This window comes from Passer domesticus, chromosome 4 (assembly GCF_036417665.1).
Source record: "Passer domesticus isolate bPasDom1 chromosome 4, bPasDom1.hap1, whole genome shotgun sequence".
In the NCBI taxonomy this organism is placed as follows: domain Eukaryota; kingdom Metazoa; phylum Chordata; class Aves; order Passeriformes; family Passeridae; genus Passer; species Passer domesticus.
Window position 1 is genome coordinate 75,155,324 of NC_087477.1, and position 17,879 is coordinate 75,173,202.

At 38.5% G+C, this 17,879-nt stretch overlaps 1 protein-coding gene across 3 annotated transcripts in view; it reads right to left on the reverse strand.

Moving 5' to 3' along the window:
- FAM193A (family with sequence similarity 193 member A) overlaps positions 1-17,879 on the reverse strand; it is a 76,873-nt gene that overhangs the window by 45,773 nt on the left and 13,221 nt on the right. The window lies entirely within an intron of this gene.

A 17,879-nucleotide genomic window follows, 5' to 3' on the forward strand; every position in this document is an offset into this window, starting at 1 on the left:
GAATACTATACTGCTTAGAAAAATATGCAGTGTTAACCAGAAGAGTTTTCCACAGCAAGGCTCCCAATGGCATTCAGCTGCTCCACTGCAGCAGCCTCCCTCCTGCCCCAGGTTATAACTCATGAAACCTCTGAGATCTCTTCTACACAAGTGCCACAGAGACTGCACCACACAGCAATGAAATGCCTTTTACAAGCCCCAAGTGTTCTCCCACAGCACTACTTGAGGACACTAAATCAAGAGTAAAGTCAAGACAATGTATGAATTCAAGTCAGTGACAATGAAAAGCTCTAGAACATGCCAACCTGAAGAAATGGCATTTTATTTTTTAAAAATGGGAAAGGAGAAATAAAGTCAGTTGATTATTTTAGTCTCTCCTTCTTAAGCACTGGTTGAGCTTTTGAATTTCAGGTATCAGGTATCTCATGCCTCTGTTCCACCTTTCACATGCTTTTTCTAAACTCTTTTTTGCCCTCCAGTTTCCCACCTACTGCTCTTGGATATTAGTGTTTCTAAGACTACTCTAAAGACCACAATAAAACCAGTCTGACTGATCAAGAACCCCCAGATCTTGTGTGTTGTACTAACAGGATTCAGAAAACATTTCTGCCCTGTGCCCAAACCATGAACTCTGCCTGGAGCTGTCCTCAGTGCAAAGGAGCATCCTTCAGTTTTAGGCATTTCACAGCACTCCCAACTGCTCAGTTCAGAGACAGGGAAATTACTGCAAAGCCACTGCCTTCAGCTGAATTTTTCCAAAGGCAAAGTGAGGGATTGTCAAATCATTGCTGGAGAAAATACCAATAAGAAATCACACAACTTCACTTCCATACCCTATGCTATCTTTCCAGAGTATATATTTAAGAAAGAAACCCTCATATGCAAGTCAAGCATCTTAGGTCTAAAATTATGGGAACAAAAATGCTGATGTGGAACAAGTTCCCTATTTTTATTCAGACACTTCCAAAACATTGGAAAAAATAAGGGTTGTTTGATAAAAACAAGTCTTCATCAAGAAAAGATATCCTCCAGTCTGGAGGTCCACTGGTTATTGGCATGTATATACGTTCAAAAATAAAGAAACCAGTATGGAAGTTTAGAATGAAACAGTTACCTGCAGCTAAAAACAGTTTCTTGGAGAAAATTATTAAAAAGAGAAATTTATCCAAAGCCATTACTTATTCATTAAAGGAGTACATTTACCTTCTTTACATTCAAGACAGTGATAATGAGAAATACATGAGCCATCACATTGAAACATGCAGGCATTGAGTGACCAAGCCAAAGGTACTCAGAAATGCTACAAAAGTGAAGACAAAAACAATGGGAGGTTTTTGTTATCCACTAAATGTCACAGGAAGCCAAGACAAAATATGGAATATCAGGAATGACTGTGTCATGGAAAGAGCTGTCAGAAAAGGCATCTCTTGATCCTAAGCATTGTGCAGAATTTGCTTAAAAATATTAGTGCAACCCTCCCCCAGAATTTAATACTGACCTAAATATCTGCAAGAGGAACAAACACCAAGGAATTTAAAGAGAGGAATTAGACAAATAGGAGGCAGCAAAGAGAATCATCAAAAACTTGTCTGTAGACAATGAGATATAAGACATTGTATGTGAGGCCTAGATGAAACAAAAAAATCACAAAAAAATGAAAGACTTAAGTGGGGATGAATAATGACATGACAGGCAAGGAAAGAGATGGCTAAATAACATATTAGAGAAAATATTAGAAGAATCTTGTAAAAGTTGTCCAAATGAGGCTCAAACAATAGCAAGCTAAAAACAGGAAAAAATTACAAGACAGTCTCACAAATAATTAGGGAAGAAAAAAAGGATTTAGTTGTAGTTTTTATACTTTTCTTGAGGCACATAAGGAAGGAGTATGTCAGGATTGGTAAGGGTACAGCAAGTAAACAAATAGAAGCATTAAGGAAAAAAGCTTAAATAACCTAAAGTCAGGGCAAAACCAGCAGAACTATTTTTTGCATGTTAATTAGGGAGGAACTTAAAAGATATTCTCCCAGTGAAAGGCCTTTATGGAATATGCATTAGAGGATCTGTTTCAAAGCAAACACTGCTAGAAAAAAAAAAAAAAAGACAAAAACAGTACAGAGAAAATGGACAAGTGAAAAATTAGCAAACCACCAAGAGTGGATGACATTCAGCCAAGAGTCCTAAGGAAATTCAAGGACCTCAGAGTTGCACTAATAATTTCAGTATGTTAATGCTTGCTTTGTGCTTCACTAGTACTAGAGGAGCAAATAATTGCTTTTATTATTTTTTTTATTAAGCTTTCAAAACACTAATTGCAGTTATCCAAAGTCTGCAACAAGAAAGTGCCAGAGATGACAAAGTTAGTTAATAGCACTAAATTCTTCATGTAACCAGAGACTGGAGAATGGCAGAAGGACCATCCAAAATCTAGTTACTGTGCCATATGTTGAGAGATGTAACACTGTGTGCAGAGAATTCAAGTGGAAGTGACAAGCTAGGCACTGTCACTTCTGGATTACCCTAACTTTCTTTCTTTATTTAAAAAAGCCTTATTTTTTTCATTCCTCAGTACCCTTTTTAATGATTTTAATGTTCTGAGTTTTATAAAGCTATTTTTGTGAAGGTAAATGCCATAAGGAAGGCTGACATGGATGACAAGAACTTCTGAATGTACAAAATGCTCTTCACCACAATGACAAGTGTCTGTGTGTGAAGTGTTTCGGTTCTTACTACGAATTTTATTTACAATGGAAAATATATAAGGAAATATATCTTGTGTTTCTTGGGAGTTACTGTCACACTAACCCACCTTCTCCAAAACACTGATTTTCCTGGAGAATAAGGCATGCAACATCTTGGCACAGCATAGTTCATAGCAGAAAGCATGAAGACAGAGGGAATCACAGTTTAAACAATACTGCCTGATTACACCGGAATGACCTTGAAGAACCAGTTGAGCAATTAGAAAATAAGCACTCAGAGACTGCCACAATTTGCTCTAATAGCCTGTCACTGCTGAAATCAGACCTCCAGGAGGCTGAGTGACACATTACTAGACAACACACCCCTATCTGTCTCGCAGCTGAAGCATTGTGAAGGCACACAAACATCATGAAAGTAAGAGTGATGCAAGATCTCAGAAGAGCTGAGGAAAAAAAAAGCACAGGAAGGAAATTTAAGATTCAATTCACCATCACTGAATCCTAAACTGTTCAAAAGAAATGTGATGCTCAAAAATAAAACAAACAAAAAAAAAGACTGAATCAAATTTCTCCCAGGGAAAAACAGCAAGGATAAATTGCACTGATTTTGTCAGGTGCATTAGGAAAGACAGATCAGAAAGAAAACGTTACCAAGAGACAATTACAGCTACACTTAATTCTACAAGGTCCTAATATAATAACTGTATTCCATACCACTTGAATCAATTACTTGATTTTGATATAGGGAGGTGAAAAATCTAAGTTTGTTGAAACATCTGTCAGTATCTGAATAACACTAGAGAAACCAGGCTGCTACCCCTCCCAAAACCCATCCAGATGTCTTGCCCATGCCACTTGTTCTCCTGCCTGCATTTTAAAGCCAAATCCCATTTGCCATGGCTTTCCTGTGCTCAGCCTTGCCTCGGGCACTTGGAGAGCTCTGCTCACCTCCCACTGCCATCACCCACCACCCTTTGTGGCAGCACTGTCAATCCCACTCCCTGCTCAAGACCTGCCACCCCTCAGCCCCAGTGAAGCTCTGACTTGGGCACGCTCCAGTCGCAGCCTGAGCTGTTTCTCTCCTCTCCCAGCCACAGCTCAATTGGTGACAGAACTGCTTCTGGCAGCTGAGTGACGCTTACAAAATCCTAAGTGACTCGCAGATATGAAAAATGATTTATTTAAGCCTTTAGTTCAACAGATAGCAAACAATCTGATTTCAGTAAGTGAAAATTTAGGATCCTCCCCCCCACGCAAAACTGATTTAACGATAAGCCATTGTAAAAGTCAAATGCCTGGTGGATGAGGGAAAAGAATGATGATAAATGTATCAGAGAGACATTCAACAGCAGATAACAAACAAAATCTGATGCAGGACATCCCAGGAATGGTAAAACCTGTGAAGGTGCACAGGAGGAAGATTATTCTACACATGCACTGTAATTCTCTCCCTTCTCTACACATACACTAATTCTCTCCATTCTCTAATAGCAAGGACACCACACTGGCCAGACCTGTAGCACAGCAAGGCTTTGGGGTTTGCTTTAAACATTTCTCCTGAATACAGGCAGGAGTGACTGCAGCCTCTGCTGAAGAGGTATTATGATGTAAAACACAGCAAGTGAACTATCAACACTTATCCCTTCCTTAATCCTCTTTTAAGTCCACATTATACTCAGTTAACATCTGGTACAACCCAGTTTTTCAGAGGAACAGCAAACTGGAACAGTCCTACTTGGCAGTGTCATCACTCTTGCCAATGAGATTTCATTTATTTCAACATACTGATTATTTTTCATCTGCTTTAAGAAACCCATGAGCATTCTTAAAGGCATAGGAAGTACACTACCAAGAGACTAAGCAAAGTACTGCCTGGTTTCTCACAGAAAAGGTTGTTCCATACTCTGGACACACCAGTGTCCAGAAATTAAGAAATAAACAGCTGTTTTGTAGAATGGAGGGTACAGATCCAAAATGCACCAAAATGCCCTGCAAGATATAAATTACTGCAAAACTGAAGCAAACCAAAGCATATGTCTAATAAAGCAGAACATACTCTAGAAAAAAATAGTGTATTCATCATTTTTTCATCAAAGTATGGGTTGTTAAGGGTGGTCTAATACAGAAAGAGACATTCCAGGGAGGTCTTGGAATCAGATGAATGATTACCCAGAACTGCACCCAAGAATCCTCTTGGAGAGGATGAGCACATCTAAACACTTATGGTCAATAACACAGCCAAGAAATGCACAAGTGTCCTCTACCACAGCATGCCAGGGCCTGCTGCACTCCAGCTGGGCTGGCCCAAGGTCCCTGATGGTCCCTGTCCACGGTCATCAAAGTCTGACACCCAAGCGGAGGTGAACAGGAAACTTTTCTAATAGAAGTTCTTTTCATTTTTCAATAAGCCCCAAAAGTACAAGAGCTTTTGTAGGAGGAGAGCATAACCTCTAAGAAAAGCATACTAAAATAGTATTTTTTAATAGATTAAAGGTAATAGTTTTCTTCCTAGAAGTGAGCAAGAGGAATGCAAAATTAGCATGCCCAACAGTGGGCCAGAAAATAATCAGTAATATACAACACATTTCCAGGTTCATTAGCATAGCAACATTCAAGCAGATATCAGTCTATTATTATTGGTTTTGAGGAGAAAAAAAGTCTTTTGCCATCAGTTATATAAAATTTAGTTTCAAAGACTTTTGATTCAGTAGCTTGAAAACAGGCAAATGTTTGATGGGCAAAAGGGAAAAGTTTGGAGGTTCCTATTCCAAAAGTATCTATGGTTTAACATGAAGCAGCAGTGAAACATGAACAAACTAAATAGTATCCCTTCCTGATCTAGAAGCTGGAGTGTTTTGCTTAAGAAATGGACGAATACCTAAATTTTTCATGCCACAATCACACATCTCTAGTGACACTGAACAGAATGCAGTTGCACATCCTAACACAGACTTGCCTGCCAGGGAGTGTCAGGATTATATGAGAGATACTGCCAGATAAAGTGGTTACTGATTATCTGCAACACTCACCAACAGGGAAAGTTCTGAATACTTCCCATGCAAAAGGATTTTTAATTTTACTAAGGGTGTCAAAGTACCAAATAAAAACCAGCACAAGCAAAGACGAGGTGATAATAATTGAAGTTCAAATATCCTTATTAAGGCAGCCAACACCTGATCTGGCCAATTGAGTAACTTTGCAGAGTATCAATTTATTTTACCAAGCATTCTGATCTTGGCATTAATATTCACAAACACCTAAATTATTCTTTCTCAGCCTAGCCTCAATTATTCCATTGTAGTCCACACTCTTGAGATTGGAAATGCTTTAATGAAGAAAAAAATACACATAAACAAGCCAGCCAGTGATATCACAAGTCAGCCCTTGGTACTCCTTTGAAAAGCTACTGGACTAGACAATTTCAGAGAACCTTTAAATCTTTATCTCAGTTATCAGGATATAAAAAAAGAAAGCTGAGAAAGAACAAGCATTCCAAGCAGAGTTTTGTGACTCTCCTGATATTTAGATGTTTAAAACATTGTGATATTACTCTCAAATACAGATAAACCAGCTTTTAGATATGAAATAATTTAGAAGCAGGAGAAACAGAAGTTGCAGAAGCTGAACAGTCAAGAGTAAAGCGTTCATGAGAAGCCTGTCAGAGCTCCAGAGGGCAAAGCTGCTGAATACAGCAGCATGCTGACCAACCTTTATTTATAGTGGTATCTAGTACACAGCACATCTAGGTTCAATAGCTATAGTACTTAACAGAAATCATTAAAAAGCAGATTTGCTGCAGAACACCACTTGAGATACATCAACCAGCTGTGAAAACCAGCACGTTAGTGGTTCATGTACCATCTTGTGTACACGCATTTGGAGGGGGCAGCTTGGAAATGCTGTGACTGCAGAACACACCAGCCCTTCCTCCACCATGCTTAGCCAGAGGGAATTACATAGTCAAGGGCTAAACACAGGAAATGTCCTATGGAGATGGAAGGAGGAAGAGAGACAATGCTGGGTCTAAAAAAAGATTGTTCATGCAACTTGAGAATCCACACTTGCTTTGTTTGTAAAGACAAGCAAGAGGCAGAAACATGCAGAGCAATTACACTCCACTGCAAACCCAAACACCTGCAAGGAGCTAACAAGGCTGTTGTTGAAGTCACTCACTTTAGCCCTCAAAAAGGTGAAGTGTGATATTACTTCATATTAGGCACGATATATTAGGATAAAGATATATCTGGCAATAGATACTCATCATATTAAACCAAAATTAGGTACTCCCTGTCCAAGTTTTTTCACAGAAAGTGCTTATGAGCAAAACTATTTCTCTCTCTTTTGAACTGTACTACTACCAAAATAAACTTTGTAAGACCCCAGGTTATATCCTCATTAGCCAATATAACTAACAGTCTTCTTATACGAATAATGAGGAAAAATACAAATAAAATCAACATAATGAGATATCAATAATTTTAGTGACACTTCTGCTGTAATTTTAATCTGTTTTATGTAGTAACACTGACTTCCAGTGTTTTCCTTATTAAGTAAAATCACACCATTACAGAATCTGACTAACCTGCCAGACAGGTTCTCTGAAGGCTTTTCTTCTTCAGCAAGTCATATTATTAAAACTTATCACTGGGCTTTAGGTAAACATAACACTATTTTCATAGTTCAGTAAAAACTAGTCCTAAAGTAAATTGCTGATGTCAAGCAAGCCAACAATCTGAGGGTGGGGAGGCTTAATCTAGACAGCTCCATTACCTTACATGTAGGTTATGAAGCAAGTGAACCACAAAAGGTTCAGATGACCAAAATTATTCCTCTCCCCACACCCCCAAGATCCCAAATCTGAATTGCTTCTTTTCCAACAGTGATAACCTTTAAGACCTTTGATACTAAGTCAAAATGTCAATGGAGTTTTCAACAGGAACTGAAATTATTTCAAATTACGCTTTTTCCAGTTGAAGTCTGTTTTCACAGAAGATCAATCTATGGAGAGGAATTACAGAAGTGTAAGTAGCAGGCACATACAGGACTTGTTCAAAAGGACCAATACTTTCTGGTTTAGCAACAGTTATGAGCTAAGAGTGAGGTCAGGGTGCGTGGGGAGGCTGTCCCTATCTCATCTGGGGAGATACCCTAAATGACAAGATAACAAGATATCCAAGATGACAAGTACCTACTACCTCCTGCTAAAATTCAAGTCTAAGATAACTGGCAAACAAAACTTTTTCCCAAGGGATTTTTGTAAGATATAAGTATTTACAGGCTTATCATAGCAGTGGGGGGAAAAGGCTAATCAATCACCATTACACAGAGCTGTTTTTCAAAATGAGGCATATTAGTAGTCTGAGAAAGTTAAAAGCATCTTTTCCTCCAGTTTGCAAGAGTGTTCATCATGCACTGTCAGCTTCTGGCAGATAAAGTACATGGATGACTTGTAAAAGTCTGTGCAAAAAGTGTACATAATTAAGTTTCTGTTTTTGTTTCCCAGACACATACAAAACCTTCAAAAACAGAGCAGGGAGGAAGGAAACCAGACAGCACTGGACAATGGAGAATTGAAAGAAAATCAGCTTTCCCTCTACTTCAGTTCTGTAAGACTCAAGTCCTCTGGAAATTAAGTGAAATCACCACCTCTGGTAGATTTATATAGAACTGATTATTTACCTGCTGCATTTATTTTTCCTTTGGATCCTCAGTGCCAAAATAAAACAATTCTACTGCAGCACAGTAACCAGAACAGACTGAAGTCTAAAGAGCTATTTAAAATTCACAAACCCATCAAACCTGGACTCACAAAAATCTAGGCTCAGAAACACAGCCATCTGAAATTACATGATCTACACTGCAAAGAAAGCTGCATGAAACTCCCCAGTGAAAGTTTATTTCCTCAGTAGGACCTTAAAAACAAACTTTGAAGCAGTACTTTGAAAAGAACACAGATACTGTTACTCTGTAATGAGTTTTAAGGAAGTAACATCTATATTCTGTGCCATTCCTCCCACGCATTCTTCAATAGCACACTTAGTTTTCTTTTTAGCTGAATCAACCTAAACATCCTTCAGGAAATGAGCACCTCTTAGGAAATCAGGAGTTCACAGGTTATAGTGCCACAACACAAAAATGTTAGCACACACAAAAAAGCCATGATCTCTACAGGAATTGGGAAGAATTCACAACCCAAAATTAAAAAGATGAGCCTTTGATGCGTATCCTGTTATAAGACTGAACAATCTACATTCATGTATATTTTTTAAATGCAAGTTAAAACAAGGTTGTACTCACTAAGTTTTTCTTATTTATTCTGCTCTACTGAACAAAGTTAACTTACTTCCTTGGTGGTTAATTTGAATGATGTCAGCTTTAACTACTTATTCCATGAAACCTACAGATATTCATCCCTGCCTCAACCACTGCTATACAATTCACCTCCCCTGCTTCTTTATTTCAAAGTCTTATGTGACAACTGATTACTATCAAATAATACCCTAAGGAAAAAAAATTAAGAAATAAAGAGTTGTTTTGTAGAATGGAGTGTACAGATCCTACCAGAAGTCCCTGCTGTGTTCTGTAGATATTCTTGAGTTGAATTTCACCACTAAAACCAAACCTACATAAGCTGTAATTAAGAAATGTATTTAAGTGCTGCCTGGCACAAGATCTCATGAAATTTGTCTTGACAAAGGCCAAAGACCTTCCTGAACTAATTACTGTTGGGTGTTTTTTCCATAAGATATGATCTGGCATAACCCCTATTTAAAAACTGCAAGTAGCAAATAATCTCTAACAGAATTCATCTAGGCTCAGAATCACACATCAAATAGCACTCTTCATCATCATTCTTCTTTTGTTACGTATTCAGATGCTTTTATCTGATGAGCCATTTTCTCCTTATGTTCCAAGAAATTGGAAAGGGTTAGAGAACAGGTCCTTGGAAGACAGGGACACAGACAATTACATCATCCTTCCTACAAAATACTCACAAGAACTGGTGATTCTGGAAGAAATCCCTGCCGGATACCCAATAACCTCCCACTTGACACCATTGTGAAGAGATTAAAGGACCGGGATAATATTTTTTTTTTTTTTAATTCACAGAATATTGTGCACCCAGATAGAGGCCACCAGCACAGCTATCCTAGAGGTCACTCTAGCTAAGTCACATGAAATTTGGCAAGGCTTCAGAGTCCTGATTATCCCTCTCTAAATCACTATATCCCCTACAAGCTTTATCAATATAATTTCATGTTTTCTTCCAATGCAACATAAAAAGAAAAACAGCATTACCACAATTCCCTATAACCCACTAGCAAGCCCATTACTGAAGGTTTACCATAACAAAAAGCTGGAAGATTCATTTCATCTGGGAACAAAAATACTCCTATTGTATTTGAGATCAGCAGCAGGGGAGAGGAAGGGAAATTTGTCTACAAGAGTTTTCACAAAGCTGAAACACCCCTTACTTTTTCCAAAGCAGTGAACAGCAGGTGCAGTGCTGCTCCACCCTGAGGACAGAAGTGCCCAGCTCTCCCCATGGCCCTACCCATGTCCCTTCTCAAGATGTACATGGCCAAGCAAGGGTTAATAACCCCACAGTGAATCCACTGCAGTCTCTGGTGGTTAATGGTTAATTGTTTCAGCAGAGAAGGATCACTACAGCAGAAAGCAACAGATCCCTGATGCCATGAAAAGTACCTATGCTTGCAAATGCCAACCTGTCATTTCATCTTCCTTTGAGCCTAAACCCATCTGTCTTATCTTACAAAAATTTGAGAACACAATTTCTACCATGCTTACATTTATAAACATATACTAGAAAAATATATAATATCTACCATACAGAAATACATCTTGTACAGCAAGAAATGAAAGATTTTGTCCTTGGGGAGCAGGAGGGGGAAGAGAAACCTGAAGTTAGACTTTTGCCCGAGTGTCAAGCTTTACTTTGCAAACTGCAGCATCACTATTTGTACAAATGGCAGCTGCAGCTGATGAGCCATTTCCTCATAGCATCACAGCGGAAAAATTCAGTTCCACAGTAAAATAAAATTATTTTGGGCACTAAAAATAATTTTTAAAAATCTACATTTATGTTTAAGAGAGTAAGTTAAAACATAGCTTAGCATAGAAATATTATAGCCTACTTAGGGTAATAAATAATGACACTTCAGCAAAGAATTGGTGAAGATGGTAAGAATCAAAAAGCCCCACATTTAGAAGTAAAATTTAAATACCAGTCAGAAAACTGCAAACCATAACACAAGCTTGTGTTCGTCTTATGTCTTCATTTTTATCAAAGAAAATATTTTGAAACATAATAAAACTCAACCAGCTACAATACACATGAGGCTACCAGCTCTTAAACTGTGAAACCAAGACAGTGCCTATACTTGTGCAACCAATTACTGGCTAAATAAGACCATTTATTCAGATTAAAGCCAGTAGAATTAATATCCTTGTCTTCTTTGTATTTTGCTTTGCACTGATCTGAGGTACTGCATGTAAATTAAGAATACATTACTAGAAATTGGTTATTTTTTAAGAAGTATAATCGTGCACATGCATATTTAATTATTTGTATTGATGATTCTCTAATTTCTTGTCTTTCATTATATTCAACTCATTATTCATAGTTTACATTTCCAACTGTCCGAATTTTTCAATTCCCATCTCCAAATCAAAAAATGGCCCGTCTTAAAGGTGCATTGACACTGAGAAGTGTATCATTCTGTGTCTGCAACCAAAGAGGCTTTCAAAGATTAATTCTCTATCAGGATTGGGAAGTAAAAGGGGATTTTTGTTATACCAATGGCTGATGCTCATCACCACAAGTGTGAGAAGGAAACGTGATTCCAAGATGCATCACACTGTTTTCAAGAGGAAGGAGGTATTCGTGCTGCTTCACAGCCCTCTGGAGGAGACCTCGTTTGGTCAAGCACCCTCAAGAAATGCCTAACTGGAACAGACATGGTGACAGCCATCAGCAAGAGGCCTGCCTCGTTCAGCTTAGCAAAGCAATTCAGGTCTCTGCAAGGGTGCTGGGGATGGGCAGAAAACAACAATTAAACCAAGGACAGGGAAGCAGAGTCAAGTGTCCTGGAATACACTCAAACTGAAGGACAAGACTAACACTCACAGCACGAAGGATATGAAGCAGAACTGAAGATATGGACAGTGAAGATCTATTTCAAATGAAGTTGAATCAGCGAGTGAAAGGCATTTTACATATTTCTACAGATAGACAGAATCAAAACAGCTGCCCCAATCCCTTCACATTTTTATCACCATTCACATGAAAAAGCTTTGCAGCCTCCCAAATACATCAGCAACTCAATTGTAATATGTGAGCTGCCTTTGTCTTCTGGATGGTTCCTTCAGCAGCAGGGGGGAAGAAGGGAAATTTATCTACAAGAGATTTTACAAAGCTCTTACATATTTTTTAAACTGCATTTAAAATAAAAAGCAAAAAAGAAAAACTGTGTTTTGTGTAACAGTATGGACAATTTGCAAGGTAAAGCAAACTTGAAAACCTGAAACCAAAACAGAACCATAGGGGAAGGAAATTAGGTCTTCCACTGGTGGATGTGCAAGAATTAATTGTATTTCGTGAGTTTCAGCACAGCATTAAACACTATCCCCTAGGTGACAAGTGAAATGGCAGCAAGTATACAAAATAACAGAATTAACTTAAATGCAGACAAGCTTCCACTTGAGTGAAAACACACTTGTATCTGTAATGCTTGCATGTGCAGCTACCAAAAACCCAGGCTTTCCAGTGGAAAAAGGGAGGGAAGGAAATTTTCTTTTAATTACACACATTACAAATTCTTCAGAAGCACATACCCCTTCCCACATGCAATACTTCCCTTCTTTGCAGCTAAATATGATACAGCAGAACACAGCCAATCCACCTCCTACCAGGATTCTGCCTTTTCTGTTCTAGGAATATGTTCAACATTTTCCCAGTGATTTTGCAGCCACGTGCTAAAAAAAGGTACCAAAAGCTAATAATGAACACGATTCAAGCATTCATTTTCCCAAGTACAATGAGCAAAGTGTTCCAAGCAGGTAGTTAAAACACCCCAAAATTCTCTCAACTAACCCTGACAGGTAACAACCATGCATATAAATTCTTTTCCTCGTCAAAGTTGTTAGAGCTCTGTTGTTTCAACTTCAATACTGAACAGAAATATGTAAAATTAATAGGATTACACAAAACCAACTCAACCCCAAGATGTGCCTTATGAACAGTAAAAAACACTCATCCAAAGGCAAGTAAAAGATGTGTAAAACAACATCTAGGAATTAACTACCTGACTATGTAACTTCAATGCTACAGCTGCAGATGCCCTACTCCAGGAATTATGTTACAAGAAAGTAACCTCACTTGTTAACTGTTAAAGGGTTAAACATACATCCTCCTGGCAGAAAAATCTCATAAAGCATTAAGTAAAGCCACATTCTGGACATGGGAGAGGCCATTTTCAGAATGACCCACCAAATGCCATTTCTAAAACCAGCCATGTTTTTCCCCCAACAGAAAAAAATGTCATGCAAATTACATATGTGTACTAGGATATGACACTGACAGTACAAGCCAGAGAAATAATTCTCTATTTCTAAGCCATTTCAATTCTGCAAAAAATCAACATCAGTAAGAAGCAGAGTTCCAGTTTTAATAGTTAAGAGCAATCAGCAAAATTACAGAAGATGCAGCAAGTAAGTTTTAACATCAATTTGAACTGCACTCAAAGGCTGTGTTTCTAACAAATCATTATAAAGTTAATAAAACCCCAAGTTAAGCTAATACCCACACAAGATTACCTCAGTCTTGTACGTCATTATCCTCCACCTGCCAAGCTCTCAATGCTCACCATACACACACATACATCACCTCACATCACTCAGTGGTTTCTTATGGCCACTACAAGAAATCCACGGCTGAAACACAACACATGGTTTGCTTCAAGCACCACCATGGGAGAGAGCAGACATTTACTGAATCAAATGAGGAAACGTGTAAAGCTTGAAGTCTTTTGACCCAAATTTACTGCTGCAACTCAAGAATCAGAGATCAGAGTGTCCAAGGAGTCTATTCAGCTACCCCTCATCAGAATGCAGGGGTGTAAATGGCAAGAAGATAACAATGATTCCATTGTGCGTGCAAGGAAGAAAAAAAGAAAGTGGCATCTCCAAAACTTTCATCTGGAATGTTCCCTGACCCAAGGATGAAAGGGTTATAATGACACAGTGAGACAATTTTATGTCTTGGACTGGATTTTCCTGTATTTCACATACCCAGGAAGACTACAAGGAAAACATACAGCGCCCATAGTTCCACATCACAGATTCTTAGAAAGAGGTTTTGATATTTGGATTGCAGGGTTTGTTTTGAAGGGTGAGGTATTAAGGAGAAGCAGGAGGCAGCTGAGCCAAGACATCTGTGACTGCTAAGTCTTTAAGGCAATTCAATGGGAGACTGCAAAAGACAAAGCCAAGTAAACAACTGTATCAGAAAAGAGACCACAAAGAACAAGCTGTACACTGGCCCTGCTTGGATGTATACTGCTCCAGATGTTCTTTGCCTCTTTCAGACCCAATAAAAGCTGTTCAATGGTCATTCACTACATTGACTACCCTTCATGGATACTACTATCAACAACTGAGAACAAGTAAGAAGCTCTCAATCAGCTCTCCACACCCCAGCAGTGTCAGGAACAAACTCTCCTTGCAGACAAGCCCATGAATTTGAAAGTGCTATCAAAGGACAGCACTGGCTTCTCTGACTGTGTGATGAGGGTCTGCATGCCCATAGGTGACAATGTACATTACAAGGCATTCACACACAAAAAAAGCCTTTCCTGGCTGTCAGCTTGAGGGAAGACTATTTTTCACTAGGATGATGAGCAAAACATCAAGAGTTCAAAGATGGTATACCAGGGCAAGAGCTTAGAATTAAGTACAAATAATTATTCACAAAAGTTCATAAATCCAAGTAACCAATCCATCAGTCTTAGACAAACACATACTAATGTATAAAGCATAAGAAAAGGAGTTGGAATTCTCTGAATGGGACTAACACAATGATCTATTCCATAAGAGTCCCTTTCCCACTGGAATACTAACAGAAAAAGGATCCAGTCAGTTCACCAAAAAACACAACAAACACCTAAACATGCAAACAAGAACCCAAACCCAACAAATCCAAGCGCTGAGGAGTGTTATGTCCTATACCCAAAGGATACAAGCCTCACAAATGCAGAGAGAGGCATCCTGCAAGTCTGCAAATAATAAAAAGAGAAAAGCACATGAGTGCTGTGAAGCTGCAAGCTTACCACAGACCATCAAAAAAGGCCAACAGACAGATATCCTTTCTGAAAGGGAAAAAACCCCATAAGACTTTTTGTTACAAGGAGATTATAAGATTCTAGGCAGCTACTGGGAATGGCTCAAGGAATGTACATTTTTAAAACACAGAAAGCAACTGGAGACACTTCCTTTAGCTGTAGCAGCAAGTTGACAGTAAACAATAAGAGTTTCACTGGAAGTGAACCATCAATTCAATGGTTATTGAAGAGGGGAAAGGAAGGAAGAATAGCAAGAGACAGATTTCACATCACTAAGCTCACAGATGACAAGTCTATGGGAAGGAAGAGTTAATTCTCAAACAACACAATAGAAACAAACAAATTCAAGCACAGCAAGAGAATAGAAAACATAGCAAGAGAATAATGACTCAGAAAAAGCACACATGAAGGGAGCAACAAGCATAACAATGGCAAGAGAATAAGAGGGACAAGTATGAAAGGCTAAAGGCACAAAATGAAAGAATTCTTACTAAACAGCTTGAGGCTACTAAGAAATCATTCTATCAGTATACTATTACTACTACTACTAGAATTTCTCCATTACTGAATGAAGAGAGAAAACAGATTGATGAAGAACAATCCTTGAAGAGATCAATGACAGGCAGGTGACCAGCACAATTAGCACAAGTAAATGAGTAAAAAATAACCACCCAGGATCAACTGACTATTGGAAAGAGCCATACTTATATTTTTTTTCAAGTAGGCTAGATCTGATAACACTCAAGAAACTTCCTCAGGAAATCCTTTGAGCCACCTCAAAATCAATAATCCTGCATTTGAAAACTCATGGAGGATGTCTTGGATAATCAGAAGCTTAGAAAAAGGTGAACTATTTATACCGTTTCTTTAAAACAAAGAAACAACCTCATTCCTCAAAGAAAACCCAACCCTTCACCAAAACAAACAAAAAACCCAAAAACTGAAGGAGAAAAAAAGGATAGTAAAGGTAGAAACACCTGAGGAATAGATTGTCTGCAGTTCTCAGTAAAGTTAAATATACCCACAAAATCTTTTTAAGCACTTAGATGATATGCAGAGAAGGAACAAGCACCTTGGTTATGTCAAACCAGTAAAATTTTCTTCAATGAAAGATTAACACAGGGAAGGAAGAATAAATGTCATGATTTACTTGATTAATGTTTTTGACAGCCTTAAGTACTGAAACTTTCTCATGACCAAATTAAATAGCAGGATCTTGAAAATTTGGGATTTCCAAACAGTTCTAAGTGACTATATGCAAACGAGGAGTCAACAAGGTCAGGCTGATGGAAAGAATGAATGCTACCTTGGGATGCATAGCTTATGTGACACTGGACATAATCCTTTCACCTAATACTGCTCCAGTAAGTCTCAGGGGGACAACTGCAACTCATTCTGGACACAGGTCTTGGAGCCAGACAGGAACAGCTGGAGAAAAGGCACAACAGAATTCCCACCAGACACAGACAATATTACCTGCCAGGAGAGGCAGAGAGAACTGGAGACACCAACCTTACACATAAGAATACTGAGGAAAGAGAAGAGTCAGTTCTCTCTAGCCACAGCAAACAGGATAAGCAACAAAATGTTTGAATTGCAGCAAGGGAGAATTCTATGCAATAGAAAACTAACAGGAAAGTAGTTAAGAGTAAAAACAGGCTGCTTGGTGAGGTTGTGGAGTCTCCATCAAATAGGTCATTTTAAGAGCAGGTTAAACATACAAGTAACAAAAGCAGAATCAGTACTGTCTCCATAGGGCAGAAGACAGATGAATGAAATAAAAAAAGCATGGAAAAAACCTTGAAGTTAAGACTTTAGAGCACTGATAAGAGATTGTGGAATATTACAATCAACTTTGGTGTTAGATTTAAGGAGCTGGTTTACAAAGATGGCTGCTCGAATTTTTGTCTGCTTCCTAGAGTGCAATTCAAAACGCGAAAACAATGACCAAAAAAACCCCAAACAAACAAACAAAAAACACCCCCAAAAACAAAAAACCAAGCCCACAACATAAAACAATCTTAAAGAAAATCAACTGTATTCCTCTGACAAATCATCTACCTTTTACTAGGTATCAAGGTATATACAAATACTAACGTGCTTTAATATTTTAAAAGAAGATTAAAAGTTCAAGGATTAGCAGTTTACCTGATTGATATGATTCACAGAGGGAAAGACAGGGCCAAAAAGCTCAACTCCCCTGGAAGCTACACAGCTCCTGATACACTCTGGTGGTCAGACTACCTGCCTGCTCAGTGCCTGCTCACAGTTACCCACACACGTGCTCTCTCTCACAAATGCTCACATGAAAGTGATTAGGAAAATGGAAAAATACGACAGGCTAACTAGAATGATAAACCCACACAGTAGCAGTGGGACACAGCCATCCTTTCTGCCTCTCCCACCCCTATTTATGGCAGTATAGTGGAGCTGTAAGCCTGTCCAGTATAATTTCCAACTATCCAGGCCAAGTAGCTCAGGAGGTCTGACCATGAGGACTGGCTTTCCATAAAGAGGAGCTACCATGATCCTTCCTGCTCAATAGTGTCAGTCAAATTTTGCTTAAGAGGAAAAGAATCCCAACAGCATATTGGAAGGGCAGGCACAACAAGTGCCAAAAAGACATCTCCCAGTGATCCTCTCATGCTTTAACAACAGGGACTTGTTCTTCACTAAACTCTAGTAAAGTCCACTAAGCAGAGATACCTACAAAAGAAATTATCATCAGACCTAACACCTTTCTGATCATGTAGTTACATTCATTAACAGATTACTGCTATAGCTATGCAAACTCTCTCATGTCACAAACACCACCCTA